This window comes from Magallana gigas, chromosome 1 (genome assembly GCF_963853765.1).
Source record: "Magallana gigas chromosome 1, xbMagGiga1.1, whole genome shotgun sequence".
Taxonomy (NCBI): domain Eukaryota; kingdom Metazoa; phylum Mollusca; class Bivalvia; order Ostreida; family Ostreidae; genus Magallana; species Magallana gigas.
In genome coordinates, this window is record NC_088853.1 from 11,628,426 (window position 1) to 11,655,928 (window position 27,503).

General features: G+C 33.1%; 2 long non-coding RNA genes across 2 annotated transcripts; both read right to left on the minus strand.

Moving 5' to 3' along the window:
- Window positions 1-2,970: 2,970 nt before the first annotated feature.
- On the minus strand, window positions 2,971-3,961 carry LOC136274954 (uncharacterized). Its single transcript, XR_010713412.1, has 3 exons — window positions 3,856-3,961; window positions 3,440-3,580; window positions 2,971-3,049 (listed from the first exon to the last, which is right to left on the minus strand). It is a non-coding gene; the product is annotated as an uncharacterized lncRNA (long non-coding RNA).
- Window positions 3,962-6,297: 2,336 nt separating this feature from the next.
- On the minus strand, window positions 6,298-17,654 carry LOC136274956 (uncharacterized). Its single transcript, XR_010713415.1, has 3 exons — window positions 17,328-17,654; window positions 8,436-8,609; window positions 6,298-8,291 (listed from the first exon to the last, which is right to left on the minus strand). It is a non-coding gene; the product is annotated as an uncharacterized lncRNA (long non-coding RNA).
- Window positions 17,655-27,503: the final 9,849 nt, after the last annotated feature.

Here is a 27,503-nt window from a genome sequence, read left to right on the forward strand (position 1 = left end):
TCCATTTTTTTCTTCTTATCTTTATCCTTTAAAATGCAAATAAAAACGAACTGCATTCATTGTGGGATATTTAAGGAGCGGGCAGGGATGAAAAAATCTCCCGAGAACTTGCGATTGACAGTATATAGATGTAAAATACAATTATCTGTTCACAAATGTTTCAGGTGTACAACCAATTTGTCGTGGTATGAAAATGTATAAAATTAAAATAGGCTAGGTTAAGCGTTATTATTCATTTGCATGCATTTTTTTTAAATCCAAAGTTTTCAGATTCAAAGTATCTGGTCAAAGACGATGGTTAACTCGCCCTACACTTTCCTCTATGATGTTAATTATAGTCTGTCCCAAGTTATTGCTTCCATCATTTTTTGATGATTTTTAATAAAAAATACATATACATGTGAAAAAAATACTGTTAAAGTCGATATAAGGGAATATATCAAAGATAACTTCATTGAACAATTATCATTTTCGCTCATAAAAGTTCACAGGAACGTAAACAAATTTCTTACGGAGATTTATAATGGGAAATGTTTACATCTTTTCTCCATTCGGAAGTACTCGGGACACCTCGCACAATTTTTCAACGTTATCTTATTAATGGCTGGTGCAATGCAAAATCTCCGTAGACTTTTTAGTTTGGGATGTGTATTGAAACCTGAAGCGATAGAGGGGGCGTTTCAAAACAGATAATCTGGACATTTGTCATATTATTGGATGAACGTAGTTTGAGCACAAAGGTATTTATGATTACCGAAATATCAAGCAAAAAGTGGTGGAAGCAAAAACTCGGTACAGGGTATAGTCAACCCGTTTCTAGGCACCCCGTTCTGGAAAGTCCTTTCCATTAATACTAAAATCGTATTATTTGCTCCATTTTATTCATTAACTTTTTGTATTGATCGAAGTCCAATCCAAGGCATCTGCCCGCGATGCATGTTGAACTCCTCCTACACGTGTCGTTATTTAGTCAATCCGAGTTCTTAATTACCCCATTCTGGAAAGTTCTAGCCCATTCTCTCACCAGAAGTCGTGCTTTGCAAGCGAATGAGTATCAAAACTAAAGCCGCCCGCTTAAGAAACGAATTGACTTATTTTATTTATTCAACATTTGTCAAATCTTAACTTTTATCAATTCTCGAAATAGGCTCGATGTAAATCTATTCACTCTATACGTAATCATTCAATATTATTTCATTGCAAGTACATATTTTGATCGAGACTATTCCTGACTTGGATCCGCCAAAGCGTGTCCACCACCTTACTCTTATTTTTGCTATTTCGGGTTTTTTTTTTTTATCGAAAATGAAAGTAGGTCTATGATTAATTTCACAATTATAACTTATTAGTTAAAATTCAATTATACCTTACGGACATCATTTAACGTGTTGAAAATATCAAAGGTGTAAACAAGTACTCTCGTTTGTTTTCAAAATGCCTTAATTTATAAGTATAGGTTTATTAAAGGCACTTGCTTAGATATGTACTTCATAATAGTTGTTTTTTACTTTTCAATTGATTGTTATATTTTACTCTACTTGTATTAGTTAGTAGCAAGAACAAACGTGGCAGCCTCAACTGGGCTACGCACCTTATCTCAGTGAAAAAAAAAATAGAAAAAAATTGATATTGTTTGCATTAAAGAGAAATTTAAAATGTCTGTATTGAATCAGTTCCAGGGCATGGAGGTATTTGGATTGGTCTGACAGACCAAGAAACAGAAGGCATATGGCGCTGGTCTCATTCGCACAGTGCTCCTCAAAATCCACAATGGCTTGACGGTCAGCCGGGTGGGGGAACTGCTGAAAACTGTGCGATGTTGTATAACAGCGGATGGGCTGACTATTCGTGTGATGACAACAGGTACTTTATTTGTGAAAAGTAATTGGCTACCATGTGCTACAACAATTAAGGATAATGTGCGTGTACCGGATTCATTAATCTGATACGTTGCACCGTTAGTTCTTGAAGGAATTCCGATTAATATTGTATTGGGTGTGCTGACACTTTCTGGAATATTGTGTGCCGTTTTTGGACGGTTCCGTGTTTTAAGTTCACTTTTACGTTCAGTTACGGTGAGCCTGATGGCTAACGTCTAAGGTCGTCCTATTCATTTTTAATTGTAACTTGAATTTGTGGCCCCGAGGGTTAAGTTTAGTATAATATTGTATGAATGTATGCTATACTTGCACAGCAAAATGTGCCACATATGTTTCACACACGTTAAACATGTGTGATACGTATGTGACCTCACGTACGTTTAACGTGATTTAAGTACCGCGTGTGTTTAACGTACGATAATGAACATATGTGAAACGTATGTTACACGTGTGTTAGACATACGTGATACATTCCATATGTTTTACGTGTATATGTGGATCCAACGTACGTTTTTCACATGAATTACATACGTATCACATGTAAATTGCTTAAAATTAAATTACTTGAATATTTTTTTTATTTTTCAGTTCATTCTTGATAAAATTCATCTTGCTACTTGAATCACTTCAATTGATTACTCAGTAACTGCAGTGGATCTTTGGAAACATTCATTTTGCATTTCCAGCTACTTGTTAATCTAAAATTAGAGTTACAGAAAAAAGACAGTTTCGAGATTAAAAATGAATTTAATTCCTTGAATGATTACATTTAGATTGTTGTCATTCTTCTGTGCTTTAATAGTTTCTGGGAAAAAAACAAAGAAGTTTACATTAAATTTCCTTTTATGATAAAGTAAAATTTACAAATTCCTCGGTTGCTTTTTTATTCAACAATATTGTTATAGAATAACAGGATCCATTTAGATTTTATTGCAAATACAACATGAAGAAAGTTGAAAGTTTACAATTGTTAATATTTTTTTCTTTTTATTTGCAAGCTCTCAGAGAGAGAGAGAGAGGGCCGGGGGGGGGGGGGGGGGGAATAGAAGGTCAATCACAAGTATTAATTTGACAAAATAATTTTTTACCTAGTATATTCATCCAGATTTTTGTCCACCTCCAACTTCTTCCTTTTTAATGTTTTCCCATGACAATGCTTGTTTGAACTTCTTTCAAAAATATTAATACAAATTTAAGTAAATAAAATCATAAGAGTTTTTAAATACACGATAAAAAATATAATTTATACATGAAAGCGGAAAACAATGTATACAGGTAAATATTTTTTTCTGCAAATAAGCTTGAATCATTTGGGTGAAATGATATTCTAAAGTACACTTACACATAGTTTCACATAGTCCCCAGAAAAGTGTGTGTGTGTGTGTGCTTGCATTGGGGGGGGGGGGGTGGCAACTCCTTGATAATTCACTTTTTATATGAAAATTTAATAACAATTTTTGCTGCAACCAAACAAAAAATAAGGGGGGATGGGGTTGGGGGTGGGAGGTTGACTGGATACATGTCTGTTTTAATCCTTATCCTTATCTAAATTGAATTACCTTAATCTGTCACTAAATTAGCAACCACATTGCAACTGTCTTTGAACTCCCCGAAGAACTTTTGGATCCTGGATCATTCATTACAAAATCTTCAGGCTACATCAAAACAGATTTTTGAAACTTCTGTATTATATCCATTTGCTACAAAATATAATACATGCATTAGATAAATAGATATATCAAAATTTTACACTTACTTACTAAGAAATACAAATGTACATGTAGGTGTCATTCAACAGATTATCATTAATGATCCTGAACACCCAGTGACTTCTACTTTTAATGAAGTATATCATAGAAATCCATACCTTTGAGTTATTTATTAGGTTGGATTTGTATGGAAAAAAAATTCCCAGCGGTGTTGATGACCCTTCAAAAATGTTTAAATAGTGAAATGCAATAGTATGTGTACTTACATTATGATTTTATCAATTCAAAGAGACATCTGTCATTGACTGTGTTTGCTAGTTGATGTCCTCTTCCAGGGATATGTCAAGCAGCCAATGCATGCCTATAAAAAATGTTCAATTACCATGCAATAAGAATACAATTTAATAGAGGCAATTCAATAATCATTTCACTTAGTCGCAATGGAAGACCTACTCGTTACTCTGCATAGGCCTTGCTCTAGTTTTTCTCTACTTTCAAATATTTCAGTTTTCAAATGCGTCTTATCCAAGATCGACTTATATTTTATGGGTTTTAATAAGTATTGATTCTTCTAAATTAACTAAACCAAAAAGCTGCTAAGTTGTAGCTCTTTGGGGAAACATCATTTTTTATCGTCATTAATTCAACCCGAATTTTCCCGGAGAACACAGTTACAGCTCTGTGCTACATGTTTACTCTTTTGACATCGGTAATTGTACGATATAATTTTCAAATGCAAGTAAATAAAAACGAATGCTTAACAATCATTACCTCTGCTTAATTCATCCTGCAGTTCGATCTTCTGCCTCCGTGACGTAAAAATGTGACGTATATTTTGTCATCGACAAAACTTAAACTGATTTCGTATTAATTCCGGATTCGTTATCGAGAATTAATTTTCAGAAGACACGTGGCTTCTGTTAATGAAACAACTTTATTTATGCATAACTACATATAAAGTTTAAACCAATAAACATGCACAGTAGCAAGGCTTTTCTTCACACATGTTCACATGCATCAATTTTTTTTCCTGGGGGGGGGGGGTCCGAAGGATAATTGTGTTTGCCTTCACACATATGTAAAACATATATGTTATTAACGCACGTGTAACATATGGTTTTTAGAACGCATGTTAACCATGTGTTTATTAACATATGTGTAACATGTGGTTGAGATCTACATATGTAAAACATATGATTCAAATATGTTTAACCTATGTAAAATCTAACGTATGTTAAACATATGTGATGTTGTACGTATGTTATCACACGTATGTTAACCATGCGTTTCTCAACATATGTGTAACGTACGGTTTGACTTCACATGTGTGTAACGGATGTTTAACGTATGTTAAACGTATATTAAGTTCAAACATATGTGAAACATATGTTAAGCACAACAATTAGCTGTGTAAAACAGAAATGTTTCAGTGAAATTTTCCAATGTTACTATGTTTTGTAATCATGGTGATGAGGAAATTCGAATGTGCGTCAAAATATCAACAAATCTTAATCTGTAATACCATAGCGAAAATTCATCCATCTTTTTTCTATAGCATATTGTGATTGCTTTTATTTTTGTTTTTTTTTCCTTCAGTTTATTACCCTTTAATGTCTCGACAATATTAAATGACCAACTAAACTGCTTATTGTGAATGTGTTTGACATGTAATCCGAATGTTTATGATGGAAAAAAATCACCAGAGTCTAACCATGCTTACAGCAACTGGGTATACACAGGATGTTGACCAATCGCAACTTATTGGGCCTTTCCGGCAAGCTCGGAAAAACACCTCGAATGTATTAACATCATCGGATGTTAGAATTTTATACAAAATGGAGTCGCTTCCCATTAAAATAAGTATCGGCTAGACAGTCTTGTATGTCGCTTCTGTGTTATATTTCAGTGTATATCGTTTACTTTAATTAAGTATAGCTCACATCTCAACAGATCGTAAAATGTGTTCTATTTATTTCAAGTTTTACAAAAAGGGTGGTTGTCATGGACGCCTAGGTAATACATTCGAGGTGTTTTTCTGAGCTTGCCGGAATGGCCCGAGAAGTTGCGATTGGATGTTGACAATATAAACATAAATACAGAACTGGCATAGATTAAAAATTTCCGGATAAGTAAATAATACCCAAAAATAATATGCAGTGTTTTATCATATAAGTTGACACAATAATTAACCCTCGCTTTTTGATTTGTAAAACAAAATTTATACCTCGCATATTTAATGCGTAAAATATATGTTTACCACAAAGAGAGAGCACGTGATACAAAAGTGCATCAAAAACAAAAAAGGTGAAAACAAGTGCATTGAAAAAAGAATTGAAAAGTATGTACAACTTAAGATAATAAAAAAACAAATAGTTATTGCTTGCATGTAACACAGAGGCATAGTGATGCAGCGCAATAAATCTTAAAATCACGTGTTTTTGTTTTTATCTAATAGGGAAAAAAACATCTAGTTTTAGAATGCTATAGGAGATCACGTGTTGCCATATAAGTGCTAATATTGTAAGTGAGCATAGTTTTTCCTACCTTTATAATGCATCTATGTACTGTACATTATGATAGTGAAACAACGTTTGCACCAAGTGCAATGTATATATATATATATATATATATATATATATATATATATATATATATATATATATATATATATATATATGTAGTCAGACGGAGTTCCGACGTTACTATGAATAGATACAGACAGTGCACGGCCTTAACGGAGTGCCCTTGGTTCCTTGGCGCACTGGCATATGGTTTCCTTTGAGTGGATGTACCTGGCGGTTAGTTCGGTAGATCATTCAATAGTGTCTTTTATTGTGCTCGTACACGGTTTTCCTTGTTTTCGTGATTTTCTGTCGGGATTTCCACGAGGTGAAGCGCACAATTAGATCTCGAGTGGGTTTGGAGCCGGGCCTCCCTACGCGGTGGCTCCTGTCAATCTCGCTTATGCCAAATTCAATTTTTCATGTTCTTGTAGAAATCTATAACAAAAGCATCAGTATTTTCTCCAGCATTTTCTTGGATTCCGTAAATTCTTAGATTTTGTATACGTGTGTACTTTACAAGATCATTATTCTTTGATTCCAGGTCAATACACCTCTGTTCTGATTTTTTGAGTTCTGTTGGATTTTTAAACTAATTGCAAGCTGTCTATGAGGTTTAGGATTAGGTGACTAGTAAATGAGTTGACGAAAACCATTGATGCACATATGCATTCTACAAATTTGGTCATTACTTCCGGATTATGTAGAGCACCTACTAAGACATCGACAACTGTCTCAGAATCGTCTTTCCAACATCTTTATATTCGTTACTATTTTCGCGAGCACGTTTAGTGAAAGGTTTGGCACTCTGGCTATGATAACGAGTCTGACCCCCTCGTTGACGGCCTCGGTCTGATCCCGTCCTTGTAGGAAGTATTTTGAGCTAGTGTCCAAGTATTTGTGAAGTTGAATTCCCTTTATTGATATCAATTGTAATTAATGGCGCGAGCTCTGGACAAGAGAGAGTGCTCACAGTTCAATCACCGAGCGATACTTTCGAATTTCATTATGGAGAACCAGCAGTTGTTCTTTTGTTTTATATAGTCAAACAAAAAAAACTAAACACAAACCTCATCTTGAAAAGTTTGCTTGGTATTAATGATGCAACCAAAACATCAACATATTGAGGCCAGATATACCAAATATTGCTCCTTGAATCGTCACAATTAGTTATTTACACATATTTTGCTTTGCTAGTTTAGCACATGATGGTCAGCTGACACTTAACAAAGCGGCTTGGTATTTACCATAACAATATGTGAATAAATTGGAATATTTTTTTTTATTTAAAGCATCTGTACTCAGTTATCAAGGTATTATGATTTTAATGCTGAAATGTTGATTTAATCAGAGTTCGGGCTATTGTGCCTCAGTCTAGCAATGTGGCACCTGGGCGTTTTGTTTTCGGATTACTTAAAAGATAATACGGCGGGTGTGACCGGTCAGCAGAGGATGCCTACTCCTTAATCGCACCTGATCTTACCTCTACTTAATTTTAGAGGTCCGTATTTGCTCTGTTCCTACTATGTATTTTCCTTTGTACTTTTTATTTTGAACACTGTATGTTATCACCACATGTCATGTTTATGATATGAAAGTTTAAAAATAGCTTTGCGTTAAATTACATGGGTATGTTCCCAACTTGCACATGAGTGTGAAAGTTAATTATCAAGTCCTCCAAGTACTCGTTTTTCTGCATGTCAAATGTTTTCGTTGTTCCTAAAATATAGAGTTTGCCGCTGTGTTCGGTTTTTTAATGTTGTTTTTCTCTTTTATCTCTTTTTCTTTTTGTTTTTCACTTATCTGAAGACCATTTATTTAGACAAAAGTAGATGTTATTCGAAATATTTAAATTACAGTATGTACTTAAATACATGGTATAATTGCAAAAACCCACACCGTTTAAAACACTCTGTGTTCACACATGTAGCTATGGAGAGAAATTGGATTACGGTCAGCAAATTTGTTATCTGGAATGCGGTATCGAAATCGGTCTTCATTTAGGTGATTGGATTCATCAATGTAAGGTTGTAAGAAAACAGGCATTTGGGAGCCATCATGGAACCTCCAGACTTCGTCGATATCCTCCTGACTTTGTATCCACACAGAATCATCAACACGCTCTTTTGCAGTCGTGTAATCTTCAGTAAATGTTAAAAGTGACATTTTTGTACAGAAAAGGCTGTGCCGTTTTGTTCTCTCGAACAATTCTTACAATGTTAAAGGAAATTGATTTAAAATGACGTTTGTCTTTTACTTTAACATGAAATTGATAGCAAACTTACTAAAAAGGAAGTCCAGAAAGATATCCCTCATTCTTGGTCTATCTATTTTCACCAGATCTCCATTATCTTGTTGACAATCAGACGCCGCAGTGATGTAATCAGCTGTAGATGATACAAATCGCAAACAAGTCCAGGTGGTGTGCGATATCACTCCTGTATACCCGACAGGACATGCTAAAATAACACATGAGAAAATCACAAATGATGCAACAACTAAAACTTCAATTGATTTTTTCAAGTATGAGGTCCTATGCAGATTGCACATACACTAAAAATTCAATTGATTTGACATTTAAAAGAGGAAAAGGACTATATTTGGTATGAAAATCAAATCTTCATAAATTATTGTACAGAGTATGTCTATCACTTTAAGTTTGATTTTAGTTACCATTGTTCATTCACTGTTTGTCTATGACGTCACCTAATGGACCAAATTCCCTCCGTTTTGCAAACAAATGAAAAAAAAAATCTTTATTTTTTTCGATCGGGAGTATAGAGCGGAGGTCTAATCAAGTGCGATTTTAACATGTTTTTCTTCATATATTAATACACTTCATACTAAAAAATTGTACCTTAGCGAGCCTGCGCTTGATGTTTTCCAGTCGAAAAATCCTTGGAAAACACCCATATTTTGCTACAGAACATCAATTATCAAAATAAGGCAAACTTTATGACGTCATTTCTACATTATGGCGTCACTGTATTGATAACCTTTTACACACTTTTTTCCGATATGATTTCAACTATCTTCTTTATTATAAAGCTTTTTGAATAACTTTAATATTGGGGGCCAAAAATTGCATAATACCGCACAAAGTCCTTTTTTAAAACTGGTGTTTATTTTGTTATATTCATGTTTTAGTATAATAAAAAAGTACATGAAAAATTATGGCGACTTTAGAATGCAAATACATATCGGTCGCAAATACTTGCAAGAAATTCTTAAACTGACAAGTTATTATGGATATTCGTTGAAAAGCCAATTATTGAACAATCCGTTGATACTTTATTAACAAAATATGTTCATTGAAGAAGGAATAATGCAAGATTTTCGAATTGTTAAAAAAAGTGGTAAACTATTAATTAAAGCAAGATGAACAGAAATATAAAAGATTTTTATCTCATTGTTTTTCAATGGTACAACATTGCATAGAAATAGTATTCAAAGTCTGGAATTTAACAATAACCATATCAACTTCATATCTTAAACAAAATATCAGTATCACAAAAAAACTACATTTTTTTTTAACCTAACCTTAATTCTAAGGTATAAAAGACAATGGCATTGACCAGACCCTGCGAAAGCATAACAGATTCTTGATTACAATTTTTTTATCGTAGCAAAGACAATTTATTTGTAAAGATGTTTTATATAACAGTAATTGTGTTATTATATCAACGCCAAAATGTTTCGGGACAAAAAAAAGTAATTCTTTCTCCATGTTTTCTGAAGGTACCAATTTATGCTCAGAATGAACAAACTATTGATCCATAATAATAATAATAATAACTAGAGCAAAGCTCGTTGCAAAGCAACGAGTGGGTTTTCCGCTAATGTCGAAAGCAACGCTAGAAGTACGTCTAAGAAGCAGAGTTCTTAATCTAGTAACAAAGAAACCTAAGTACAAAAAGATAAAAAAAAAATCGAATGATTCTTGGTACAACTTAACATGATCCGAATGTTTTTAAGTACGACTTAACCAAAAACCCTTAACCATTTCAAGAACGACTTAACAAAAAAACACAATGTGTTTAAGTACGACTTAACAAATTTGACTTCATTTTAGGTACAAGTTTACTTTACCTTGAACTAACATCTTTTTTCTTAACCCAGAATGCAAAATTAAAATTTATGTAAAAAATCAATTTTGTTTAAAACATAATTCTGAGCAACTCTTCCTCCTCACTGCTTTTCAAAAGGTTGACCTTTCGTACTGTGTGCTCGTTGCGTCATTAATTGTCAGAAACTTATCGATGTAAAGTTTACTTTACTGTACTTCTGTGAATATTTTCTATGTAAAATTACTCTGAACCAGACAACATTGAAATGGTGAACATTTAAAAGGGCCCCGCTTATGTTATTTCAGAGAATTCTGCTTTGACCTTGACCTATAACTTGAAATTTTTCCAGCTGGCATAGAACTTTTAATTCAATTTCATTCCCCCAACATACATGCATTTATGTTCAATCTGACCAAGATTAAGCATATTTGGAAAATAATCAACTATTTAAAACTAATTTTAAAAAGATCTGCTATGACCTTCATATTGACAGACTTGGTTCAAGGTCACTGCACGCCATTAACCAATAAACTCTGTAAAGTTAAAATATTAGCCAAATAGGGGCTAAAAGGAGAGTATATCTATGCTCTTAAAATATGGATTTTTGTGTGATCTGATATGACCTTGACTCTTCATCTACAAATATCATTCGAGGTCATTGCATATATTTTGAACAAAGGCATCATGTGGGTGAAGTATGAGGCTGAATGGAGCAAAGGGAGAGAAGATATACTCTGGACAAGGATTTTTAAAAATATAATTCTGGTATGACCTTCACAGTTTCTTTTCACTGAAAATAGGTTCAAGGTCACTAGACACCCTTTCACCCTTTACTCAAAAGCTCTGCTTATGTGAAGTCTGAGCCAAATAGGGGTTAGTAGAAATTATATATGCTCTCAAAAAAGGATTTTTGCATGATCCGATATGATCTTCACCCGTTACCTAGAAATTTCATGCAAGGTCATTGCACATCGTTTAACCATAGAGACACTCTGTGAGTATTAGCCAGATTGGACCAAAGGGAAAAAAGATATGCCCCAGACAAGGATTTTATATATATAATTCTGCTATGACCTTAACCTTATACCTAAAAACATGGTTCAAGGTCACTGCACATCCTTCAACCAAAGGAACCCTGTGGATGAGGTATGAGCCAGATTGGGCCAAGGGGAGAGAAGCTATGCTCCTGTCAAGCCATCTCGGATGGACAGATGGACAAATTGATCACTAGAAGGCGCCCGCATACACATGCCTTTTTATCTAATTTAAAATAGTATCCATGCTATCTGCCCATGGTGAATAGTCATCAAAACCATTCATCAGCAGAATTTGATTTCCCTCCTTTTTAAGGTGGTATGGGACATCTGTCGATATTAATGTGGATTAAAGTACTATATAATTGAAAACTTTTCACCGGTTTAGAATTTTCAAATTTTACAATATTTAACCAAAAAATAGCTTTTAAAAATATTTGAAAAGGTAAAAATTGTAAAAACCCCAGCGGGATTCGAACTCATGACTTACAGGTTCCTTGTAAACCCTCTAACCCACTGTGCTAAGGAGTTAGATGACCATTTTTGAAAAGAAACTACGTGTACTTATATAATTACACTTTATTTTATTGTTTATTTCGATAAACAATACATCACAACATGGAAGTGTCCCATATCACCTTAAACTCGGAACACCTCTGACCTAATAAGATCGCCGCATTAAATACAAAGTTTGATTTAACTCTAATTTGTTTATCATCAAGAAATTCTGCATCGCTGACAAATAAAGTTTTCTTCTGTATAATGAAATACCAATTAACTGACTATTCGGACAATAGCAAGTTTATTGTCTCATTCCACAGCAACTATTTCCCTTGGCTTTGCCTCATTAAATAGTTGCTGTCTTGGGGGACAATAAACTTGCTATTGTCCTCATACCCAGTAAATACTAAATAGACATATAATATCCCATCCACCTACATTTCATGTTATATAACCTCCCGTTTGTAACCTTCAATTTCACTGTAAAGTCAACATATCTGTCATAGCCGCAAGTTTCACAATTTATTTCTGCTTCTCATGTACTTAAAATTAGGGGCCTTAATATTGCTTACCAATTCCAACAAGACACATCCCTCTAACTATTGATAATCATTAAAATTCATTTCATGAATCTACGCAACAATGATAAACCTTCAAGTTCAGTCACTCTCAATTTTACAAAAATATTGACGGTACTTTATCCGAAACTGTTCCTTGTATCTTTAACTTAGTACACTAACATTTTTCTGAAAAGACGGTTTGTCTTAGAATAAGAAAGCTAATGCAATTCTGAGAAAAAGAATACCACATATTGCCAATTCCATTGAGGTTTAATAAAAATATGGCCATTTAAGTGAACCCACCATTTCCAATTTCCTTTAGTAAACACAGATTTACAGGGTTCTCCATAGTAAAACATCTTTACCTGACCTTTTAGAGGTCAACTGTTGTTCAACCACCTTTAAAAAGAAACCTTATTCAATACAACATACGCCTACTTGATATAATCATGATAAAAGCTTCACATCACTTAGAAATACCCTTACATGTATACCCCCCCCCCCCAATCTTTTGATTTTCATAAAAAGTCATGGTTTGAAATGTTTTACCTAATTTTATGAAACTTATGGCAATTTCCTTGAGTCATTTCTCACACATATTTGAAAAGAATCATCAATGATTCTAAAATTTAATCTTTATTTGTTTATTGTATGATTTGTACCATTTTAATTAACAAATAGACAGCTGTCCTGCTTGTGATTTCTTGTTTTCATGAAAAAAGTAAGCTAACAATCATATTTAGTGAATATCTAATCTATTCTGATTTCTAGTCTTCTTCTAACCATGCTAAAACAGTAAGTTACAACCTACAAGTTAGACATCTGCCTTAAATTAGAAATAAATTCAAACACACCCAGGTAGCTGGAGACAGAGTTGATTTCAATGAACAATGTTCAAATTTGACATGTTTTTCTACTTTTTTATGCATATATACCTTAGAAAGGTAGAAATAGGTTGTTTCTTGTTCATTTCAAAAGTAATTATCATAGCAGATGTTATTTCAAAGTCAAATGTACATTTACATATCCTACATGTAATCTTAATGCAGACAATTAAATAGGGGGGGGGGGTTCAATTATGTAAACACATCTAAATATCTTTATGAAATAAAAAATAAAGGATCATAATTGTATACTTTTATTGAAAAACAAATTTTCACAGCAATTATGAATTTCTTTAAACAGCCTTAATTTTGTTTTCATAATTTCTTATCAAACACAAACCACAACATGGCATGATGCTTTCTTCAAGTTCCATTATTGTTCATGCATTATCGGATTTAATTTGAATTACCGGTAAATGGTCTGTAGAACACAAGGAATATGCATGTGGATAGAGGTGACAGGTTAATCTCAGGAGCTGACCCACAAGAATCAACAGGTACCGGTAAAAGCCATGTGGTAACAAGAGTCTGTTTTGAGCTGAAATAAATAAAAAAAATAATTAGCTGTGTTTACATACATGTACTAGTAATAGCTGTGTTTTACATTAACATATGCATAGTATTTCTGTAAAAAATACACTGACCATGCAGTGTAATAAGTATGACATATCCCAATACATGACATAACATTTAGGCAGTACAAGATCAAAAATCTGCATATCAAGTCATAATATAATATTAAAAAATTTTCATAGGTATAAACACTTATCAAATTGAGAAAGAGAGAGAGTTTGAGAGAGAGAGAGAGTTTATTACCGTACTTGTAGTGCAACAGTCAATATTTCAATTTGTAAATTACAAACGAATATTACCCTGCGAACAGCGTCAAAGTACATGTACTGGTATTAGCTTCTGGTATACCATTTTTTATCAATTCTACTGTGTGTTTTTTTTTTTGCAAATAAATTTAGGGAGGGTTTTTGTTTATTTTCTTATAAATTACATGGTTTAAAAACAATACTACGTGTAATAAGCATAAAACATGTACGAGTAAACTGAATGAAGAATTTTTAATAGATTATTTTTCAAAGAATGTGGTACATTACATGTATGTCAATCTTTATAAAACTAGCGTATATTTCGTGCACCATAAACTGCAAGTTTTTTGTAAATATCATTTACTTGCATGATAGGTATATATGGTCTAACCAAAATTTTCTTCATAAAGCTACAGCTGTATGTACCACATATATGTTTTGTCACAAGTATACATTTTAAAAAAAAATACCCAAATTCCAACAGTTTAAATAAACTCAACTCATTCTCTGATAAGTTCATTGTGTTTTGTGCGTGCATATCTTATTTGTCTGCTGCAACAGCGGCCAATCAGCGGTAAGCTGAATCCACAAAAAGAAAGTTTGTGTTTTAGGAGCGGGTAAATTGTTTATGCGACACTGTCAAGAAAACCACACCAAATAATAACAAGAAACATAAATATTCACTTAAATGTATTCTGTTGTAAAGTAAAGGTTTTTAACACTTATTGCATCTTGCAAAACATGTGATGACCTTAATCATCTGTCATATATCTGATATACATGTATATGTAAAAGATGGGAGAAATAACGACGGAACAAAGTGGGATTCGAACCTTGCCCTCTGAATCTCTAGTCTGCTCTACCAACTGAGCTACATGTATCTGGCACCGGTATTCAAACCAGTCTGACCGTCACATTCCTCCCCCTTAAATGATCTTCACCCTCGAAGATCATCCCTGGCAGGATCGAGTTAACCTGTTAGTTCCAGGGGTTGGTCACAACACCAATATTGTAACAGGATGGGAGAAATAATGAAGGACCAAACCGGGATTTGAACTTGGGCCCCCTGAATCTCTAGTCAGGTGCTCTACCAACTGAGCTATCTGGCACTGGTATTCAAACCGGTCTGATCGTCACATATATAAAGAATTATTTTAAACAATGTTGTTCAATAAAAAATAACACTCGCAACCTTCAGTTTTTGTCTGTAATTAATCAATATTGGCGTGCGATCAGTTCTCGCCGAGTACCATTTCTCACCAGTGCATTGTTACGTCATTTTATCAACACATAAAATCATATACGAAAATATGATGTAACAGTGCACCAGCGAGAAATGGTCCTCGGCGAGAACTGCTCGCACGCCAGTACTGCCAGTAGTCAGATTAAGAAAAGAGAATAAAAAATTACATTTAAAACATTAACATGGACAATTTAAGTACACATCATAACTGCTAAACAAGAAAAATTATGTGAACTGGTAGAATGGTAGGCATAGCTCTAACTTGTAACCTACATGTACAAGTACATGTAACGGGTACCCGTTGGTCTGCTAAACCTCTTTAATGATACAATGATCGGCATCATAAAGATATTAAAGTCATGTTTTAACTCTGAAGTCTGAAGTATACAATTTTATTTACTTGAAGTTATGTCTACAGGGTATTCATGACTACATTTAGAGTCTTCTGCACAAGAATATATGATATGTTTCTAATTAGACCCTGCTTTGAATTTTGAGTTGAAAATTCACAATCTGTTATTTTTTTAAATAGATAAATTCAGTTACCCTTTCCAGTCCCCCATGAACCTCGAGCGAGTCTAAACACCCATGAAACATGTAAAAATTACACGTTAGTAAACAAACACCCACACCATAACAAAAACATCTAACAGTGTGCACGTACTTACATGTACATCTATACATTATACTAAATTTTAACCAGTTAACAAGAAACTTTAAAAGGAGTAAAAGCCTCACCTTCTTCAGTAACATCCACATAAATCACACACTTTAATGTCCATCTTTTGTCCTTTATTACTCGTAGCTTATCAACGGCTGATCGTCGACAGAAGTGTGGCTGTCAGAATTTCCTCGTAAACGATTCACACGAGAAAAATATCCTCCTTAAACAAATATGTAGTATTGTTCCCTGTGCATGTTCATATGTTTCACAGAAAATTGACAATGCATGTGTACACCGAAAGAATACACAACTTCTCTTCTGCATTACGGCTCTCTCTTTTCTACAATGCCGTTCGTTACTGTTTACATTCGGCGCGCGCGCGGGGGTTACAAACAGGGGCGCCCCGACAAATAGTTGCACATAGAACGATTAAATAATTTGTGTTCATTGAATTCATAAATGATATAGATGAAAAAAATGAAATTGAATCACAACAATTTATCTAAGACGCAACACAACGTAATGCAGTAAATGCCTGGGCCTTAATGTGGCATTTGTTTGCTTGTGTGTCTATGTAGACATATTAACTCGTTCATGTACGATTCTCACATATTTGTTTTATGAAATTTGAAAAAAAAATATAGCACAGAACTTGTTTAATTTGATACCAAGTGACATTATTTAATATATTAACAATAACTGAATTAATTTTTTTTCATAAAATGATAACGATTTTTGCTATCAGAAAAATACGTGTATGAGCTGCTGACCCCTAATTATAGGGGCCAGCCCTTTTTTCTTAATTTTAAATGAAAGCTCTCGTTATTCTAAACAACTTTTGTTCTATATGTATTTACAAAATATTTTTAGTTTAAAGGTTATAATACAAAAAGCAACAAAATTTCAGCCCCGAAAAAATCTTAAACTTTGGCGACAAATAGCTCAAAAAGTAACAAAGAAATTACCAAAATTTTCATGCCAGCAAAACTATAAAATGTTACCGACAATTTTGCTAAATTTCATGTATCTATCATCTGTAGTTCCCGAGATCAACTCTGGACAAAAGACCCCCCAATTTTCAATTAAAGGGCAATAACTCATAACCGGAAGTGAATTTTAAAAATTTGAAAAAAGCGTCTAGAGATATTAATATCATCTACATACCCTGAAAGTTTCATAGCAATCAGACAAAAAATATTCGAGAAATCTCGTGCACAAAATTTGCGGGAAAAAAAAAAAAATAATAATAAGAAACAGTAGAATAACAGAAGGGTTTTCCGTTGAAAAACGGAAAACCCTAATAATAATAATTATTATTATTATTATTATTATTATTATTATTATCATATTTGTAAATATAAACAATTATGTGCAAGAAAGAATGTAAAATGACGTTTCTGACTTACCAAATGAGTATGAATTCCAGTAACCAGAGCTGTAGACATCTTCTGTTGGTACATCCGGGCAACACAGACACTCTGTAGTATCGGCATTGCGGCTGATCATGTACGATGACCCGTTGTAAACCATGCAGGATTGGAAACAATTCCCGAGGTTCTGCGTTGAGCTAGCCAACTTTTTACAGGACGTAGACGGTGCTATTCTGATTTTAATAAAACTTTGACAGAACCTTTCTACTAGAATTGATTCACATAAAGCAGCATACTGCATTATCAAAATAAGAACTGCGTTAAACATATTGCCTCTGTTCGTTGGATCTGCCTCTCTTCCGGTGCGAGAAGAAATGCAGTATAAGAGAATATGACCTGTTCACTACAATTATTCCAAAAAGGAAATCCATATATTGATAAATTGTAATATATAAAGAATGGATTATTATTAGAATGAATGTAAAAAGATTTTGACAAAGATCTTTAATTTTATTTTAAAAAACAGTCAACAATGAAATATATAATAAATATAAGTTTCCTTAATACGGGAATTTGCACTAGTCTACAACTCACAAAGGTGAATGTATTGCTTTAAATATTTGTTCAATCGGCACTCATTATCAAAGGAACCATTCATTTACTTAATCGTTACAACGTTGTTAACAAATGAAAAGAAACATACCCGATCGTTACAAATTATTAATTACAGCGTTCGCAGAAGGGTATTTACATTGATTACTAACTTTGGTTTTGCATCAATCAGGGTAAACTTTAATGAACAATATTTGTAAGAAAAGTATTGATCCATTACGTAATAAAAATAGGATAAGTTTCGTTGCCAGTACAAAAGAGCTTGTTGAAACTGGTAACTAGGTTCTTTAGTTGAATCAATAACAGCTAAACTTAAGAGACAGAAGAAGAAAAAAACATAATATTAGGAATTTACCCCCCCCCCCCCCCCAAAAAAAAAAATCCGTATTTTTGTACTTTGGTATGAAATATCGAGTTGATATATTGGCACAGTCTGTTAATGTTTAATGATTTATATAAGAGCAATACATGTCATTTGATAATGCATAGCAAAATCAGTGTAAATTGAGCTGTTTTAAATTATAGTTAAATTAGTCGTTATGATTAATATACAATTACGTGATTTCTAATTTGCTACAACAATAAGTCAGTTAAACTTTGTGAAGATTGCAATTCTTCACCACAATACCTTACCTACATAAATTGTACCTCATGTGGTTCAATAGCGTGTAAAATTTCAGAGACATTTAACTAATGAGAGTGTAATATAATCTCGTTTATAAAATCTTTTTTTAACCATGCCAGCAAATGTTTTGTCGCACTGTATATGTGGACTTCCAATATATTTCTGATTTTACGCCCGATAAGCATTGCAAATCTATATTTTTGTTTAATTTACCACGGTCGTAAAAATTGACTTTAAAAAAGATATAGGGACAATTTAAAATTAAATTAAAGTTTAAGGGCAAAACATACTTCAACAGGAGCATATGACGACGGCAAAATGATTAAAATACTCTCCTAACGGATGCAACCTATTGAATATCCAATAAACCATGTTCGAGAAGTGAGAAATTTACAAAAAATTAATGCTTAAAAGGTCCCCAAGAAACTATGAATTTCAGGGCTTTATATAGCAATCGATAACAATAGAAAAATATAACGTTAAATCTAGTGAATATACTTTTAGGGTATGACCTTTGACTGTATTTAGCACCACCGGAAAAAGGTTACTTCCAGTATATTAACCAACAGAAAAGCTTTAACAGAAACTGGATATTTCCTATGATGATCGACCATGCGTGAAGGATTATTATCGATCTATATGTCAAAACGAGCCTATTTATAGTACCAACGAAAGTAAGTATATAAAGTAAACACTTCCAAATACTATTATAAACACGAGTAGGGGCAAATAGGGAATTTATAACGTGAATTAAACCCATTCCTGCTACGCCTCCCCCCCCCCCCCCCGGTTAAGAATAAATTATATCATTATTTATTTTAACGAGGCCGAGTACAGAACGAGTACGCACGCTTTCGCGCAGCGTTTCATTTGTATTGTGACGTCATCTTTTTTCTTAGTTGACGCCATGGCGTGATAGTTTCAACTACAGATATTCAGCGAAATTTGTGGAAAATAGCTCGTTTGATGCGTAAAATTGTTATTATATTGTGGAATAAACATAAATGTCTCGAAGTATAAGCTATATCTGGGCTTGGGTCGAAAACGTGAAGAGGGTTCTGCAAGCCTAGCCCTCCGTCACGTTTTCTTAACCCGCCTAAATATAGCTTAATTCATATATTTCAAAAAAGTAACCATGTATTATTATATTAATGACCTTTAATGTGTGATGTTATATATTAATTTATTTCTAAAATATGTCTGAATGTTTTAATAATATTATAACGATCACCATTTTCGTCTTTGTCAAATACAAAATAGCCATTATCTGACAAACTGGGAAATTGGGCATACAAAAAACAACTTTGATAAGACCCATGGAACAAACCAGGAGGTAAAAGGTTTTTTTTAATTGACCATTTTATGCCTTTTAGCAATAACTTAAATATGTAGAATAGACAAAGAAATCCCTAGGGCAGAAGTTTAGGAAAATTGTAAAAAATGTGCAAAATTGATACATTTCAAGCAAAATCCCATAGGGTCCTATGTAAAAAATTAATAAACTTTGAGATGACCCCTTAAACAAACGGTGTGGTAAATGTCTAATTTTTTTTTATCTTAAAATAATAATTATATCAGTAGAAATTCATGTAAAAAATTTCATTCAAAAATCTAGGGCAGAAAAAATTAGACCCGGCCTCTTTAAGTATATAACGTTATATAATAATAGCACGAACTAATATAAAAAAACCAAACATTTCACTACAAACAAAATATAAAGTTCAACAATGTTATCAAACAACATATGGCCAGTGATTATTGATCTTAGAAAACATAAAACAAAACTATAATGTTCATACTTAATTATATTAATTAACTATTGGTGATTAACAATCAAGAAATCTTCTTAAGTTCAAGGTCTGTATTTTTTAACAGTTTCTGAACTAAACCTCCCCCACAATCTTCCCGTGATGATGATAGCTCCCTCTTCCTGTGGTACTACCTCTTGGTCCCATGACACTACTCAGGTCCGCTCCAGCTTTTCTCTGCGGTGGTGTCTGTCCGCTAACCTTCTCTTCTAGGCTTCCTCCTTCCAGTATATGCATCTTGCTGGGGTCACCGGAGCAATGGGGCATCAACCTGTCTCCTGGTTGTCTGTAATTTGCGTTAGCCACCAGAACCGGTAGAGGATCCACCGTACTATTTGTGTCTAAAGTTCCCGTGACGGGAAAGTGTCCTCTTCTAGCACAAGAATATAGGCACCCTGCAACAGGACACCTGAACAGCGAGACAAATTCTTGGTGGAATTCCCTACAGTGCATCCTGCAGTCCTTGTAGCTTTTGAGAAACAGTCCTTTACCCTTTTTTACCTCACATGACATTCCTTCCTCCTTCAAAATAATTAAAAAAACGGACCTATAACAATGTAGGTAGGATCAAGTGCTATGGAGGAGTGAGCATCCTCTGACCGATCATACCCGCCGTGTAACTTTTGTTGTAATCAGGAAATGAGGGAAAATCCGTAGAGATTTAGCTGATTAATTATGATTTCACAATAAGTATTTAAAAACGTCAGTCAACATGGAGCCCAGTTTCAGACCCAAAATTACTGAATAGAACTGTCTATAAATGCTAAAAATGAATAAGAAGATAGACAAATCAGCTTGAAAAGATTTTTACTGGTATATTGAACTTATGTTAACAAATATAGGACACGAGCCTTGTTTACATGACAAGGAATTGTGAGCTCTATCTATACTACTATATTAAAAAAATAGACTCGAATTTTTGGGCTTTAATACCAATAAATGTCTTTTGTTATATATAATTTAAACATCATTGGTACTTAGATTAACAATTTGTTTTTTTTTCTCAACTAAGCTTTGCTAATTAATAATCAACGAAAACTCATCAAAAAATCCCAGAAATCATCCGGATTTTTTGGATTTTACAATCTTGAGCGTGCGCTTTTCATTCACGCTAATGGGATCTATAGCTTATGATTAAACAATATCATATTTGCATGAATAAACTTAAAAACGATAATACAAATAAGTGTAAATTTTTATTGGAGATTTGCTACATATTCTGTTCACATACTATATATTTATTATTTCTGATGAGAGAAATTATAACATAACAAATATACATATCAACTTAGTAGATGAACTTACTTTTGTTTTCGTGATGACAAAAATAATATTTGATTCCATGCAAAAAATTCATATGATATTTCTTATGCGAGTGAAGTATGTTTTATTGTTAAAATGATAAATGCCTTACGGACCCGGTTTAACGAAAGAATGAAAGGTTTTCTATGATAAATTTGACTGTTATCTTAAACGCAACTTGATTAATTTTCTCTAATATCGTTTCTGAACGATTCTGCAATTTATGGGAGGCATTCTAACTGTGGTGAGGGCCTCTTTCAAGACACAGTTAGATCATTCTAACTAAGGAAAGTGTAGTGAATTAAATAGCATTTATGTAGGCTTATAGCTTTGTTATGTAAATGTCAACAATACGATGTGTCAATGTATCTGTATCATAAATGTCCATATGTAATGTCAACCCGTGCACGTACTGGTCAAAGTCTAGTATTTTGCTTATAACTCTACGACTGACTTTCAAATTTCATAACTATACGAATAAATTAAGACATTTTGCCAATAAACTACCAGATGTGAGCAGCAGAGTAAATGCTTACTCTCTTTTTTCGATTATCCAGCCCGAAATAGCAAAAAATCAGAGTAAAATGGTGAACAAGCTTTTCCGGATCCAAGGCAGTGGGAGTTAGCATCAAAATTTATACTTGCAATAACAAAAAAGAAAATTATTACGTAAAAAGTAAATATATTTATTGCCAACTTGCTTTGAGTATACACAGAAGTTAAGATTTGAAAAGAAAATAAACAAATAAAATATGTCAATTCGTTTCTTGAATGCACGATTTTAGCGTGCGAAGCACGACCTATGGTGAGAGAGTTGGATAAAACTATCCAAAACGGGGTAACCAAGGACGCGGATTGGCTAATCAACGCCATGGCGAAGAGTGTAAAGTACAATGAACAGATTGCGTTCTACAATGTACGTTTATTTTTAATTTCACAAATGAAACGGGAAAGTTGAAAGGGGGTCCCAAATAGTTTTTCAAAGCAGTTTTTTATTTGAAATTCTTATTTGGAATGGTGATTAAAGTTACAGGTAAGTTTGACCTAAGGAATAAAATATACGACACATTAAATACCAAATCACTGGTTCGAAATAAAATTTAATATAAGTTCATGTTTACCAGGTTACCATGATTTAGGCATGAATTGAGAGTATAAATTGTTTTTCATCTTTATTGTCATAATTGTAAACAAGAAGTTAAACCCGGTGAGGAAAACGTGTCTTGCATTCAGCTTTGTTGCTTATATTATTTTTTTTTAAATACAAAACAAGCTGTCAATAGGCCTTGAATTTATTTTCTCTCATTCGGCTCCGTTGACTGCAAGCAAAAAAAAGTGGGCAAAACTAAAGGTATCAGGTTTTTTTTATTGTTTTACCCTATTATGCCAGAGCAAATATAAGACAAAGTGAAAATATTCGCAGGTATGGGAGCAAGAACATAACACGAGGTGAAAAATCATCCTGTAGATATTGATTTACACCGATCGGAAAACTTTTTTTTCAAATACGACTCACTTTAACACTAAATTCACTCTTCAAAAAGACATAAATAGATATACAACTAAGCGTGCATAATATCTGAAAAAAAATTATTAATTTTATATTTGTATCAAATGATTTTAGAAAAACCTGTATTCACACATGTAGCTATGGGGAAAAGTTGGTTGACGGTCAAGAAATTTTCCCATTGAAATACGATATCGCAGTCGGTCTTCACCTATGAAATTTGATTCAACCATGTAATACTGAAAGAAACTTGGCAATTTGGAACCATCATGAAACCTCCAGATGCCGTTGACATCCTTCTGACCTTGTATCCATACGGAGTCATCGACCCGCTCGTCGGCCGTAGTGTAATCTTTAATGAAGAATAAAATTCATGTTATGTATAACACAAGTCGTTAAATGCATGCCGAGGTTTATATCTTTTTTTTAAATTAAGAAATGTGTCTTAAGATGCATTAAAATCGGCATTCATTTAGAGAAACATGCCTTCCCTTGAAGTGGATTACTTATGCTGTGAAATGTAAAAAAGTAATGACCGGTGCTCTTATGAACTTTAGTTTGTACTTACTGAAAAGGAAGTCAATAAAGATCAATCCAATTCTTCCTGTATCTATTTTAATCAAATCTCCGCCCTGTTGCTGACAATCAGATGCAGCTAAGGTGTAATTAACGGACGAGTTGACGAATCGCAAACAAGCTCGAGTTGTGTGTGATGTCACTTCCGTATAACCGACCGGACATGCTACAAAACATATATAAATTCATAAATATTATCACAACCATCGTTATCGTTTTAACAATGCCATAAAAAGGTCATTAAGAGTTCTTATAAACAAGTTATTTATTGTCATGCCTTTAAAAAAACATATTTTTTAAACCGATTCATTTCTTATACGCAACAACTTAAATTTACTGAATCCGGGTATGATGACAGAGAAAAAATAATAACTAGTATGCAAAGTTTTAAAGCCACGTTAGTTTATCTATTCATGTACCGCTTGCAGATAAATATCTGATTTGTGGAAAAGTACAAGTTACTGTTTATTTCAACAATATTTTGTGAATACCTTGTAAAATATGATTCGTATCTAACATTAAATTTGCATTAAACAATAACGGTTTTTTTTATTGGACCGTTAGCAACACGTTTTTTTATCAAAAGAAATTAAGAATGAAAAAAAACAGAATAAGGTAGTGGTATTTATAATGAATTAACATATATAGAAAATGATATAAGTAAAGTAGCGTTTATGACTTACCAAATGAGTATGAAATCCAGTTACCAGAACTAAAGACATCCTCTGATGGTACATCCTGGCAACACAGACACTCCGTAGTATAAGCATTGCGGCTGATCATGTTTGAAGATCCGTTGTAAACCACACAGGATTGGAAGCAATTCCCGAGGTTCTGTGTTGAGGTTTTAGACATTTTACAGGACGCAGATGGCGGTATGCTTATTTTAATAAAATTTTGACAGATATTTTCTCCTAAAATGGGTTCACCAAAAGGAACTAAATGCATAATCAAAGTAATCGCCACGTGAAACATTCTATGTGCAAACATATCTGCCTCTTCGATGCAACTGAAGAAGAGATGCAGTACAAGTGGATATGACCTGATCTGTTCTTTTTGTATTATTATTAAAGTCGATGTATTGATTATTTCTTTTTTTCAGAAAACAGGGTAAAGTATTGTTTGATTTAAATTAAAAGGCATTCTTTGGACCAAAAAAAATCGATTTCATGAAAAAGCAACTGAACCTTAAGATAGTTTTTATAATATATATGACAATGAAAATATTGAATATTATAAGTTTTCAAAACTCAAATATTTGCAATAGTTTACAACAAATATTATAAGTTATTGTAATAAATTAGATATATTTTTATTCAACCTTCTTTTTCCAAGGAATTAATAATTATCTTGATCGTTAGGACTTTGCACAAGCATCATGCGATAATTAGGAATGCGATTATCATACAAATGTAATCATAATGGTTGTTGGAATAAGTTATGCATACAACTAAAGCAAACCTATACAAATTCACACCGACTTGTTTAAACATTTAAGTTTAGATGTCTGTAAATAAGTTGCATTAAAATCAGTACAATAAAATTTGCAGTTTAAGTAAATGAATCTGGTCAACTTTTAAGGGTGATTCTTTCAGTTGTATAACCATCGATTATTGCGATGACCCCTTGTTATTGCGTTTGAACTGTTATTAAATTTTTTAACTGCATAGCTTTGTGAAAGCTATTTAAAACAGATTTTCAAAACCATAAAGTACGTGTACACGTGGATATGAAGTGATGCACACCATCTTGTTTATGTTGACATTTATCAGATATATATAACTGTATCTGAGTTTTCTTAGAGTTGAACGAAGCCGATGTTACCAAAAACATAGTTTGGTATCAACATCAGTCACTAATGGGTTGAAACAAGAGGTGTCATTAATTTTTAACCCCCCAACTTAGTTACTAGACATTGTCCTCATTTTGAGTATTGATGATTCAAAAATTAAAGTAAAAGAACTACGCGGTTACTAAATTATAACTTACAAATTTTTAATTTGTAAATAGGTGATATATTCTTTGCAAAGATAGTAAGTCATTATCTCAATATAAGAAATACATGTATACATACACAAATTACAATAAAGTTAATTTATTGGTGTTATTCATTCAATGATCAATCGTTTTTGATATTCTTATCTTCATAATAAATGTTTGATAACTTTTGTTCGACGATCATAAATTTACATTCAGTATATACGTCGATTCATGTTTGTATTTGAATTATGTTCCGTATCATGTTCAAAAAAATAAAAACCAGGTTGACATCATAACACTTTTTTAAAATATTTTTTGTGAGGAATAATGAAACGATTACATTTACCTAGCCAATCCGATGTTAACATCTGAGAAATATACAGGAATTCAAATCTGTCCTACCTCAAAACGGCTTTATCGACAAAATGTCTGACATATGTTTAATCGCAACAATGCGTTATAAGGGACGTTTAGTGGCTGTTCCCTCTATTATTCTAAATAATGTGTTTAATATTATATTCAATGTGTTTAAGCGTAAGTCGGTTAGTTTGAGCACATAGAGGAAGAAGTTACCTAGATTACTTATGCGATACTTTGACCGGTTGACTAAAGCTGGCGTTATGCAGAAATAACAGCAACTTGCGCAAACAGTGTTAGCGCCGTTTTAAAAAAAAGCTTGGACTTTCGGCGGGATGTTCTATCTAGTTTGCTCATTAAACAAGCTGTAAAAAGTTGACTACTTTTCTTCTTCGCTAGGATAACCTCATTATTATTCATAGACTGTCAAAACCGTTATTCTGCTGTGTGAAAATGACTCTGATTTAGCAAAATAAACATCCCTGGATGAAGTCGGACGAGTGTTATTGCGTTCAATTTATGCATAAAAATTAGCCAATGGCTGGACAGTTAACCATAAGTAGACCCCGCCTTCATAAAATCAGAGTTAATCACGTACTGCCCAAAGTACAAGATCTTGTAAAAACAGGGTTCTAAATAAGAGAACACATTTGTAAGTGTAAATATATATAGTTAAAGAAGAAAACTTTTCAAATTTAATTGACCTCCCTCCCTACCCCGACTTTTTTTAACATTTAGAAAATATGCACATTTTCATTTTCCATTTAGTATGATGCAAAACATGATTGGCTTATAAGTCAGCTGAATTTGATAAAATTTTGGTAGAACCTGTCTACTTAAATGGTTTTACTGGACGATACGTGTTTTATTATCAATACAAGAGTTACGTACAAACCATTGCCTGTTTGCTTGAAACGCGCCTCACATTCGATACAGAAAGCTATTTGATATAGGAGGACATGGTCAGATTTGTACAAGTATAATCATCCATAATTCAATATCTTGACAAAGAAATTCGATTTGTCAATAAACAAGCACACGTCATCTTATAATCATTTTGGAAAAAATAAAGTAGACAACAATGAACAACAAGAGACGACAATTAAATTATTTGGCCTTATTAGTTTATAGTGACTCAAAATTAGCAATTTTGTACAACTTATCTAGGTAATAGTTTAAATATATGTTTACTCCATTTTCATTTTCAAAAGAACCATTAATTTTCTCGTCGATCGCTGCAGCAATGTGCGGAGAATTTAATTCCAAATTATTAATAATGCAGTAATCAAACACAGTTATGTATCAGAGGAAAGCAAACGTCGGTGCACTGTAGGTCATATCCGTGTACTAGATATATTGAACCAAAAATGATAAAATGGGCAAATGTTTCTCTACCGATACAGAACAGATTTTCCACAAGTCTCTTAGCCCATTAAACTAATACA